Source organism: Gadus chalcogrammus, unplaced genomic scaffold (assembly GCF_026213295.1).
Source record: "Gadus chalcogrammus isolate NIFS_2021 unplaced genomic scaffold, NIFS_Gcha_1.0 GACHA065, whole genome shotgun sequence".
Classification (NCBI taxonomy): Eukaryota; Metazoa; Chordata; class Actinopteri; order Gadiformes; family Gadidae; genus Gadus; species Gadus chalcogrammus.
The window spans coordinates 193,059-200,698 of NW_026613500.1; the positions used below are offsets into that span (position 1 = coordinate 193,059).

The 7,640-nt window shown below is 41.8% G+C and overlaps 2 long non-coding RNA genes across 5 annotated transcripts; both read left to right on the top strand.

Moving 5' to 3' along the window:
- The first annotated feature begins 1,080 nt into the window (after positions 1-1,080).
- Positions 1,081-1,770, top strand: LOC130378062 (uncharacterized). 2 transcript variants are annotated; one of them, XR_008894465.1, is made up of 3 exons: positions 1,081-1,171; positions 1,300-1,415; positions 1,646-1,770. It is a non-coding gene; the product is annotated as an uncharacterized LOC130378062 (long non-coding RNA). The 2 variants fall into 2 exon arrangements; XR_008894466.1 differs by having other exon boundaries at positions 1,088-1,178.
- Positions 1,771-4,172: 2,402 nt separating this feature from the next.
- On the top strand, positions 4,173-6,120 carry LOC130378060 (uncharacterized). Of its 3 annotated transcripts, none has more exons than XR_008894463.1 (3): positions 4,173-4,868; positions 5,100-5,695; positions 5,778-6,120. It is a non-coding gene; the product is annotated as an uncharacterized LOC130378060 (long non-coding RNA). The 3 variants fall into 3 exon arrangements; XR_008894464.1 differs by lacking the exon at positions 5,778-6,120 and having other exon boundaries at positions 4,173-4,631; positions 4,753-4,868; positions 5,100-5,384; XR_008894462.1 differs by lacking the exon at positions 5,778-6,120 and having other exon boundaries at positions 4,173-4,624; positions 4,753-4,868; positions 5,100-5,384.
- Positions 6,121-7,640: the final 1,520 nt, after the last annotated feature.

Sequence of the window (7,640 nt, forward strand, 5' to 3'; positions counted from 1 at the left end):
TTGTTGTTTTTCTAATTCTAATTTTGAAAATTCATTCAATTTTTTTATTTTTATTTCTTTTTTTTTTCAAGATGGCGCCGCCCATGGCTGCATTTCCCCCAAAACAGATTTCCCCCATTGACAATGCATGGAGAGGCGGTTATTGCACTTACTTGGTTTGGTGAAGTTGTTATTGCACTTACTTGGTTTGGTGAAGTTGTCTGGTAGTCGATCGGGTAGTCTGTGTTGGCTCAAGTCATGTCATGACCCATTCACTGGGTCAAATTGTTTGGGTTATGGTTTTTTTTTTTTTTTTTTTTTTTTTCTAACCCTTTTTTTTTCTAACCCAGATTCTGATCCTGAATCTGCAGGAATTATGTTTCTAGCCCCTTCCTAGGCCGAGAAAATAACTTAAAACCAATCTTTTTTTTTTTTTTTTTTTTTTAGGGTTAGGGTTAGGGTTAGGGTTAGGGTTAGGGTTAGGGTTAGGGTTAGGGTTAGGTTAAGAGCCATCTACCACTTTTGAAAAACGGCATTTTTGAGCTAGTTCAAGAACCGATTGGATCATGGGAATTATTTACCACCCACGGATAGGTCTAGACCCAGCGGACTTGCTTAAAAAATGTGGCGCCCCTGGCGTTTTTTTTGGGTACTGCAATTTCGATTTTAAAGTTTAAAAGTGAAGCGTTTTTTTTTTTATTGGATCATGGGAATTCTGAATAGTGCCAGTGGTAGGGTTAGGGTTAGGGTTAGGGTTAGGGTTAGGGTTAGGGTTAGGGTTAGGGTTAGGGTTAGGGTTAGGTTTGGGGTTAGGGCGCTCCCTCAAGCGCCATGCAAAACTGCATGGGGCTAGAGGAGAGGAGGGCACGGGCACAAGCAATTAAAATACGTTATAAACTTTTATCACCATAAAATCATAAAATCAATGAAATAAAATACATAAAAGGAATAAAATAAATGAAAGGAATAAAATATAGGCTGAGTGGTTAAGGTTAGGAGAGGGGGAGGGAAGAGGTTATGTTAAGGATTTAAAACAGGATATGTTGTAGGAAGGCTTTGGTGAGGACCCGGACGAATAGATGGGTCCTCGTTGAGGCCATGGGGGCTGTGGTGGACAGCCTATAAATCCACCTCCGTTCCGCAGCTCTCCTCTGGCCCAGAGACCAACTGGCGTTGGTCTCGAGCCCTGACAGTAAGAAGTTAGTGATGTGATGAGTAATGAAATGGCTATATAGTCTTTTATTGTCTGTTCCTTTTTGTATATGATAAATGTGTTGATATAGTCTCTGTTTTATGGTTGCCCCCGTTTCTCCCACATAGATGCTCCTGCAACGTCTGCACTGTATGGCATAGACGACGTTGCAGGAGAGTAGTGTGAAGGACTGCGTGATGGGGACACCGGCACGAGAGCTGGAGATGTACTTGAGGTTTGAAAAGTAAGGGTCGAAGGTGGTACGTATTTTTTTGTTTAATGCCGTATGGACTAGAAGGTCCTGTAAGTTTTTGTTACGGCGGTAGGACATTAGTATAGTGAAGGAAGCGAGAGGGGCGGTTTCGGGTATGGCAGAGTTAAAATGTTGCTTGATAGCTTGCTTGAGGGGGCCTAGTTGACGTGAGAAGGTGGTGATGAATGGAATTAACTTTTTGTCTGCTAACTTTTTTACAGGGAGGACTGGCCGGTCTGGTTGGAAGAGGGCGATCACTTCCCCTTTAATGGTCCGAAGGAAGCGTTTGGAGTAGCCACGTGGTCTAAGGGCCTTAAAGAGGATCCTGGTGGCCTCCTCCACGTGCTGGGGTAGAGAAACAGATGCGGTGGAAACGGATTAGTTGGGATTTGATAATGGAGCTGAAGGTGTGCCGGGGGTGATAACTGGAATTAAATAATAGTGAATGTCTGTCTGTGTCTTTAAAATAAACCTTAGTTGATAATGATTTGTGTCCATCCTTCGTGTCTGTAAAGAAAACTACTGTGTCAAGGAAGGGGACCTGTTGGAGATGAAGGGTGTGTTTGAGTTTAATACGGGGGTGGTGTGAGTTAAGGATCTGAATAAAATGGTTAAAATCGGCTTCTGATTTGTCCCAGAGGCCAAAGATGTCGTCTAGATAACGGTAATAGACTAGGGGGCGTGACGGGCATTTAAGGAAAGCAGATTCCTCCCAGTCTGCGAGGTAGATGTCTGCGTAAGCCGGTGAATATTTTCTTCCCATAGCGCAACCGCATATTTGAAGGAAGAAGGCTTTATCAAATAAAAAGTCATTGCGGGTAAGGGTAATTTCTAAAAACTTTAAAATAAATGTGTCGGGACGAGATGAATCTGGTGACAGAGCCAATGCTTTCTTCACAGCCTCGAGGCCCAGAACAGTGTCGATGTTTGTGTACAGGGAGTCGACGTCAATGGAAAAGATAAACGTGTTAACAGGGACGGTAAGGTTCTTTAATTTGTTTACAAATGTGTAAGTGTCCTTCAGGTAGCTCGGGTGGGTGTGGGATAGGGGGTTGATGTAATGGTCTATGAACTCTGCCAGGTGATAAGATTCGGAGCCACAGTCGCTGACTATAGGGCGTCCTGGGGGAATTACGAATGGAAGGGTCCAAGTTTCTGGGGGTTTATGTATTTTGGGGAGAAGGTAAAATAACCTCGCTCGAGGGAGATCCGGGCCGTATAGGTAATGAGCCTGTTTAGCGTTGATGAGGTGCTTTTCTTTCATTTGGTCAATTAGGGTTAGGGTTAGGGTTAGGGTTAGGGTTAGGGTTAGGGTTAGGGTTAGGGTTAGGGTTAGGGTTAGGTTAAGAGCCATCTACCACTTTTGAAAAACGGCATTTTTGAGCTAGTTCGAGAACGCAGAGGTGCATGGGAATTCGGCGACCACCCTGGGATAGGTCTAGGCCCAGCGGACTTGCTCAAAAAATGTGGCGCCCCTGGCGGTTTTTTTGGGTACTGCAATTTCGATTTTAAAGTTTAAAAGTGAAGCGTTTTTTTTTTTTGAGCGGTGCATGGGAATTTGGGATAGTGCCAGTGGTAGCCCTTGGGCCCCTCTTTATACCCTATAAATTTGGAGCAATTTGGAGCCCCAAGTTTTAACATTGGACGACTTTTAAAATCGACCTCACGGGAGAAGGGGGAGGTGCATGGGATCATGGTTGGGGTTGCGTGGTAGGATTTTATGAGGCCGACCTTTGTGCAAAATTTTGGCCACCTGGTGGCTTGTTTTGGTATAGAAAATCCCATTTTCATTTTTTTTTTTTTTTTTTTTCTAAGTGTGGAGTCAACAAAATTTGTTAGTAAAAAAATAAGTTCCCACAGAAAGTGTCTAGGAGCACGTTTTAGGCCATTTCGAGTCTTTTTTTTTTTTTTTTTTTTAATGTGAAAATTCATTCAATTTTTTTTTTTTTTTTTTTTTTTTTAATTAGAATTTTTTTTTTTTTTTTTTATTTATTTTTTTTTTAAATTTGAAAATTCAATTCAAATTTTGTTTGTTGTTGTTTTTCTAATTCGAATTTTGAAAATTCATTCAATTTTTTTATTTTTATTTCTTTTTTTTTTCAAGATGGCGCCGCCCATGGCTGCATTTCCCCCAAAACAGATTTCCCCCATTGACAATGCATGGAGAGGCGGTTATTGCACTTACTTGGTTTGGTGAAGTTGTTATTGCACTTACTTGGTTTGGTGAAGTTGTCTGGTAGTCGATCGGGTAGTCTGTGTTGGCTCAAGTCATGTCATGACCCATTCACTGGGTCAAATTGTTTGGGTTATGGTTTTTTTTTTTTTTTTTTTTTTTCTAACCCTTTTTTTTTTCTAACCCAGATTCTGATCCTGAATCTGCAGGAATTATGTTTCTAGCCCCTTCCTAGGCCGAGAAAATAACTTAAAACCAATCTTTTTTTTTTTTTTTTTTTTTTTTAGGGTTAGGGTTAGGGTTAGGGTTAGGGTTAGGGTTAGGGTTAGGGTTAGGTTAAGAGCCATCTACCACTTTTGAAAAACGGCATTTTTGAGCTAGTTCAAGAACCGATTGGATCATGGGAATTATTTTACCACCCACGGATAGGTCTAGACCCAGCGGACTTGCTTAAAAAATGTGGCGCCCCTGGCGTTTTTTTGGGTACTGCAATTTCGATTTTAAAGTTTAAAAGTGAAGCGTTTTTTTTTTTTATTGGATCATGGGAATTCTGAATAGTGCCAGTGGTAGGGTTAGGGTTAGGGTTAGGGTTAGGGTTAGGGTTAGGGTTAGGGTTAGGGTTAGGGTTAGGGTTAGGTTTGGGTTAGGGCGCTCCCTCAAGCGCCATGCAAAACTGCATGGGGCTAGAGGAGAGGAGGGCACGGGCACAAGCAATTAAAATACGTTATAAACTTTTATCACCATAAAATCATAAAATCAATGAAATAAAATACATAAAAGGAATAAAATAAATGAAAGGAATAAAATATAGGCTGAGTGGTTAAGGTTAGGAGAGGGGGAGGGAAGAGGTTATGTTAAGGATTTAAAACAGGATATGTTGTAGGAAGGCTTTGGTGAGGACCCGGACGAATAGATGGGTCCTCGTTGAGGCCATGGGGGGCTGTGGTGGACAGCCTATAAATCCACCTCCGTTCCGCAGCTCTCCTCTGGCCCAGAGACCAACTGGCGTTGGTCTCGAGCCCTGACAGTAAGAAGTTAGTGATGTGATGAGTAATGAAATGGCTATATAGTCTTTTATTGTCTGTTCCTTTTTGTATATGATAAATGTGTTGATATAGTCTCTGTTTTATGGTTGCCCCCGTTTCTCCCACATAGATGCTCCTGCAACGTCTGCACTGTATGGCATAGACGACGTTGCAGGAGAGTAGTGTGAAGGACTGCGTGATGGGGACACCGGCACGAGAGCTGGAGATGTACTTGAGGTTTGAAAAGTAAGGGTCGAAGGTGGTACGTATTTTTTTTGTTTAATGCCGTATGGACTAGAAGGTCCTGTAAGTTTTTGTTACGGCGGTAGGACATTAGTATAGTGAAGGAAGCGAGAGGGGCGGTTTCGGGTATGGCAGAGTTAAAATGTTGCTTGATAGCTTGCTTGAGGGGGCCTAGTTGACGTGAGAAGGTGGTGATGAATGGAATTAACTTTTTGTCTGCTAACTTTTTTACAGGGAGGACTGGCCGGTCTGGTTGGAAGAGGGCGATCACTTCCCCTTTAATGGTCCGAAGGAAGCGTTTGGAGTAGCCACGTGGTCTAAGGGCCTTAAAGAGGATCCTGGTGGCCTCCTCCACGTGCTGGGGTAGAGAACAGATGCGGTGGAAACGGATTAGTTGGGATTTGATAATGGAGCTGAAGGTGTGCCGGGGGTGATAACTGGAATTAAATAATAGTGAATGTCTGTCTGTGTCTTTAAAATAAACCTTAGTTGATAATGATTTGTGTCCATCCTTCGTGTCTGTAAAGAAAACTACTGTGTCAAGGAAGGGGACCTGTTGGAGATGAAGGGTGTGTTTGAGTTTAATACGGGGGTGGTGTGAGTTAAGGATCTGAATAAAATGGTTAAAATCGGCTTCTGATTTGTCCCAGAGGCCAAAGATGTCGTCTAGATAACGGTAATAGACTAGGGGGCGTGACGGGCATTTAAGGAAAGCAGATTCCTCCCAGTCTGCGAGGTAGATGTCTGCGTAAGCCGGTGAATATTTTCTTCCCATAGCGCAACCGCATATTTGAAGGAAGAAGGCTTTATCAAATAAAAAGTCATTGCGGGTAAGGGTAATTTCTAAAAACTTTAAAATAAATGTGTCGGGACGAGATGAATCTGGTGACAGAGCCAATGCTTTCTTCACAGCCTCGAGGCCCAGAACAGTGTCGATGTTTGTGTACAGGGAGTCGACGTCAATGGAAAAGATAAACGTGTTAACAGGGACGGTAAGGTTCTTTAATTTGTTTACAAATGTGTAAGTGTCCTTCAGGTAGCTCGGGTGGGTGTGGGATAGGGGGTTGATGTAATGGTCTATGAACTCTGCCAGGTGATAAGATTCGGAGCCACAGTCGCTGACTATAGGGCGTCCTGGGGGAATTACGAATGGAAGGGTCCAAGTTTCTGGGGGTTTATGTATTTTGGGGAGAAGGTAAAATAACCTCGCTCGAGGGAGATCCGGGCCGTATAGGTAATGAGCCTGTTTAGCGTTGATGAGGTGCTTTTCTTTCATTTGGTCAATTAGGGTTAGGGTTAGGGTTAGGGTTAGGGTTAGGGTTAGGGTTAGGGTTAGGGTTAGGGTTAGGTTAAGAGCCATCTACCACTTTTGAAAAACGGCATTTTTGAGCTAGTTCGAGAACGCAGAGGTGCATGGGAATTCGGCGACCACCCTGGGATAGGTCTAGGCCCAGCGGACTTGCTCAAAAAATGTGGCGCCCCTGGCGGTTTTTTTGGGTACTGCAATTTCGATTTTAAAGTTTAAAAGTGAAGCGTTTTTTTTTTTGAGCGGTGCATGGGAATTTGGGATAGTGCCAGTGGTAGCCCTTGGGCCCCTCTTTATACCCTATAAATTTGGAGCAATTTGGAGCCCCAAGTTTTAACATTGGACGACTTTTAAAATCGACCTCACGGGAGAAGGGGGAGGTGCATGGGATCATGGTTGGGGTTGCGTGGTAGGATTTTATGAGGCCGACCTTTGTGCAAAATTTTGGCCACCTGGTGGCTTGTTTTGGTATAGAAAATCCCATTTTCATTTTTTTTTTTTTTTTTTCTAAGTGTGGAGTCAACAAAATTTGTTAGTAAAAAAATAAGTTCCCACAGAAAGTGTCTAGGAGCACGTTTTAGGCCATTTCGAGTCTTTTTTTTTTTTTTTTTTTTAATGTGAAAATTCATTCAATTTTTTTTTTTTTTTTTTTTTTTTTTAATTAGAATTTTTTTTTTTTTTTTTATTTATTTTTTTTTAAATTTGAAAATTCAATTCAAATTTTGTTTGTTGTTGTTTTTCTAATTCGAATTTTGAAAATTCATTCAATTTTTTATTTTTTTTTTTTTTTTTTTCAAGATGGCGCCGCCCATGGCTGCATTTCCCCCAAAACAGATTTCCCCCATTGACAATGCATGGAGAGGCGGTTATTGCACTTACTTGGTTTGGTGAAGTTGTTATTGCACTTACTTGGTTTGGTGAAGTTGTCTGGTAGTCGATCGGGTAGTCTGTGTTGGCTCAAGTCATGTCATGACCCATTCACTGGGTCAAATTGTTTGGGTTATGGTTTTTTTTTTTTTTTTTTTTTTTCTAACCCTTTTTTTTTCTAACCCAGATTCTGATCCTGAATCTGCAGGAATTATGTTTCTAGCCCCTTCCTAGGCCGAGAAAATAACTTAAACCAATCTTTTTTTTTTTTTTTTTTTTTTTTAGGGTTAGGGTTAGGGTTAGGGTTAGGGTTAGGGTTAGGGTTAGGGTTAGGTTAAGAGCCATCTACCACTTTTGAAAAACGGCATTTTTGAGCTAGTTCAAGAACCGATTGGATCATGGGAATTATTTTACCACCCACGGATAGGTCTAGACCCAGCGGACTTGCTTAAAAAATGTGGCGCCCCTGGCGTTTTTTTTGGGTACTGCAATTTCGATTTTAAAGTTTAAAAGTGAAGCGTTTTTTTTTTTTTATTGGATCATGGGAATTCTGAATAGTGCCAGTGGTAGGGTTAGGGTTAGGGTTAGGGTTAGGGTTAGGG